Source organism: Otolemur garnettii, unplaced genomic scaffold (genome assembly GCF_000181295.1).
Source record: "Otolemur garnettii isolate 467f Iridium unplaced genomic scaffold, OtoGar3 scaffold00045, whole genome shotgun sequence".
Classification (NCBI taxonomy): domain Eukaryota; kingdom Metazoa; phylum Chordata; class Mammalia; order Primates; family Galagidae; genus Otolemur; species Otolemur garnettii.
The window spans coordinates 11459173-11463351 of NW_003852440.1; positions in this window are offsets into that span (position 1 = coordinate 11459173).

The following is a 4179-nucleotide window of genomic DNA, read 5'->3' on the forward strand; positions in this document are numbered from 1 at the left end:
CCTCCCAAGTTGCTGGGACCACAGGCACCTGCCACAATGCCCGGCTATTATTTTTCGGTTGCAGCCATCATTGTTGTTTGGCGAGCTCGAGCTGGATTCGAACCCTCCACCTTAGGTGTATGTGGCTGGCGCCTTAGCCACTTGAGCCACAGGCGCCAAGCCCACTCTCACTTTCTTACATGAAAGACATCACAGGCGAGTCTGCATTGACACTAAGATGTGAGCTGTGGTGCCTTGTGTGTGGCGGCAGGTAGGGGGAGGAACATGGGGAATGTGAAACTGTTCTTTTAACTGTCTTCAATGTATCTATTTTAAGGTTCTTTGCTTCAAGGTGGTGTTGGAGCCTCTGAACTTCACCCTCCAACTCCTACATAGGTATTCTAGCCTGTCACTGCTTGCCAAGACACACTGTGCAGAGATGACAGATAAACCTTCTATTCTCCCTCCTGCCAACATTACTACCACTAGCAGTGGTTTTAAGCATCTTTGTTTTTTGATTTAATATTATTTTAATTTTATTTGCATTTAATTTACTAATATGTTTGACTCCATTGTTGCCTTGAAATTCTAGGTATTAGAAATTTGTAGTTCATAGTATATATTCAAGAAATATAAACTCATAAAAATTATCTGACTTAATATATAGGTTTCAGAGTAATTTGATTTTTTTCATATAAAAGTTATCCCTTCATTACTCAGATTTTATTTTTTTAATTTTTTAAAATTAAATCATAGCTGTGTACATTAATGCAATCATAGGGTACAATGTGCTGGTTTTATATACAATTTGAAATGTTTTCATCAAACTGGTTAACATAGACTTCATGGCATTTTCTTAGTTATTGTGTTAAAACATTTATATTTTACGTTTAGTAAATTTCACATGTACCTTTGTAAAATGCGCTGTAGGTGTGGTCCCACAGATTACCCTCCCTCCACCCATTCTCTCCTTTCTTCTCACCTCCTTCTCCCCCTACCCAATATTCTTAGGCTATAATTGGGTTATAGCTTTCCTATGAAAGCTATCAATCTGTTTTGTAGTAGGGCTGAGTACATTGGATACTTTTCCTTCCATTCTTGAGATACTTTGCTAAGAAGAATATGTTCCAGCTCCATTCATGTAAACATGAAGGAGGTAAAGTCTCCATCTTTCTTTAAGACTGCATAATATTACATGGTGTACATATACCACAATTTATTAATCCATTCATGGGTCGATGGGCACTTGGGCTTCTTCCATGATTTAGCAATTATGAATTGCTACAATAAACATTCTGTGTGATTTTTGGTCTTCTAGATATATACATAGTAGAGGAATTGTAGAATCGAATGGCAGGTCTATTTTTAGATCTCTAAGTGTTCTCCAAACATCTTTCCAAAAGGAACATATTAGTTTGCATTCCTGCCAGCAGTGTAGACGTATTCCCTTTTCTCCACATCCACACCAACATCTATGGTTTTGGGATTTTGTGATGTGGGATAATCTTACTGGAGTTAGATGATATCTCAAAGTAGTTTTGATTTGCATTTCTCTGATGATTAAGGATGATGAGCATTTTTTAATATGTCTGTAGGCCATATGCCTGTCTTCTTCAGAGAAGTTTCTTTTCAAGTCCTTTGCCCACTCTCAGATGAGATCACTTGTTCTTTTCTTACTAATCTGTTTGAATTCTCTGTGGATTCTGGTTATTAAACCTTTGGCAGAGACATAACCTGCAAATATCTTCTCCCATTCTGAGGGATGTCTACTTGCTTTACTCAACTGTGTTCTTGGCTATGCAGAAGCTTTTTAGTTTGATCAGGTCCCAGTAATGTATTTTTGATGCTGCTTCAATTGCCTGGTGGGGGGGGCTCCTCATAAAATATTCACCCAGGTCAATTTCATTAAGTGTTTTCCCTGCATTTTCTTCTAGTAATTTTATAGTTTCATGTCTTAAGTTTAAATCTTTAATCCAGTGAGAATCTTAGTTAATGGTGAAAGGTGTGGGTCCAATTTCAGTCTTCTACAGGTCACCAGCCAGCTCACCCAGCACCATTTGTTAAACAGGGAATCTTTTTTGCACTGAATGTTTTTAGTTGGCTTGTCAAAGATCAAATAATGGGTTTATCTCTTGGTTCTCTATTCTGTTCCATACATCTACCTCTCTGTTTTTGTGCCAGTACCATGCTTGTTTTGATCACTATTAATTTATAGTATAGTCTGAGGTCTAGTAGCATGATTCCTCCTCCTTTGTTTTTATTTCTGAGTAATGTCTTGACTATTCAAGGTTTTCTCTGATTCCATATAAAATGAAGTATTTTTTATTTTTTGAGATCTTTAAAGTATGACAGTGGAACTTTAATGAAGATTGCATAAAAATTATATATTGCTTTGGGTAGTATGGACATTTTAACAATGTTGATTCTTCCCAGCCATTAGCATGGTGTGTTTTTTCATTTGTTAACATCTTCAGCTATTTCTTTTCTTAGAGTTTCATAGTTCTCTTTATAGAGATCTTTTACATCCTTTGTTAGGTAAACTCCCAAATATTTCATCTTCTTTGGCACTACTGTGAATGGAATAGAGTCCTTGAGTGTATTTTTTTTTATAAAACAATCCTTGACTATTGCTTTTGTAACATGAGACGCTGCTGTATTCCTTGATCACTTCTAAGCATTTTGTAGTAGAATCCCTGGTGTTTTCTAGATATACAATCATATCATCTGTGAAGAGTGAAAGTTTGATCTCTTCTGACTCTATATTGATACCTTTGATTGCCTTTTCTTCCCTAATTGCAATGGCTAAGACTTCCATTACAATGTTAAAAAGCAATGGAGATAATGGGCAACCTTGCCTGTTTCCCGATCTGAGTGGAAATGATTTCAATTTAATTCCATTCAATATGATATTGGCTGTAGGTTTGCTGTAGATGGTCTCTATCAGTTTAAGAAATGTCCCTTCTATACCAATTTTCTTGAATGTTCTGATCATAAAGGGATGCTGGATATTATTAAAAGCTTTTTCTACATCAATTGAGAGAATAATTTTTTTTATTTGTTTATGTGATGAATTATATTCATAGATTTACATATATTGAACTAGCCGTGAGACCCTGGGATAAAATCCACTTCGTCATGGTTTATAATTTGTTTGATGTGCTGTGGGATTCTGTTTGTTAGGATCTTTTTGAATATTTTTGCATCAATATTCATTAGTGATATTGATGTATAATTTTCTTTTCTTGTTGAGTCTTTTCCTGACTTGGGGGCCAAGGTGATGTTTGCTTCATAAAATGTGTTGAGTAGTATTCCTTCTTTCTTTATATTTTGGAAAAGGTTAAGTAATATAGGTAATATTTCCTTTTTAAATGTTTGGTAGAATTCTGATGTGAAGGCTTCTGGTCCTAGGCTTTTCTTTTTAGAGAGATTTTGTATAGTTGATGCTATTTCAGAACTTGATGTAGGCCTATTCAACATTTCTACTTCACTCTGGCTAAGTGTAGGAAGGTGGTGTAATTCCAAATCTTGGTATATTTCCTTCAGATTTTCATATTTCTGGGAACAAATTTTCTTGTAATATTCATTAAGGATTTTTTGAATTTCTGAAGAGTCTATTGTTATTTTGTCTTTACCATTTCTGATTAATGAAATTAGAGATTTTACTCATTTCTCCCTGATTAGGTTAGTCAAAGGTTCATCTAATTTATTGACCTTTTCAAAAAAACAACTTTTAGATTTATTGATCTGTTGTATAATCCTTTTGTTTTCAATTTCATTTAATTCTGCTCTAATTTTGGTTATTTCTTTTTTTCTACTGGGTTTGGGATTGGAATGTTCTTTCTTTTCCAGTTGCTTGAGATGTCTCATTAAGTTGTTAACTTTCTTTCTTCCTGTTCTCTTGAGGAAGGCTTGTAGTGCTATAAATTTCCCTCTTAGGACTGCCTTTGTGCTATCACAGAGCTTCTGATAATTTGTGTCTTCATTATCGTTTTGTTTCAAAAATTTTGTAGTTTCCTTCTTAATCTCATCTATGACCCACTATAATTCAGCATAAGTTTATTTAGCTTCCATGTTTTTGTATGAGTATACAGATTCCTGTATACTCATATTGAGTATCTGTATCTATTCCTCATATTGAGGAATCTGTATACTCATATTGAGTTCAACTTTTATTCCATGATGATCTGAGAAGATGCAAGG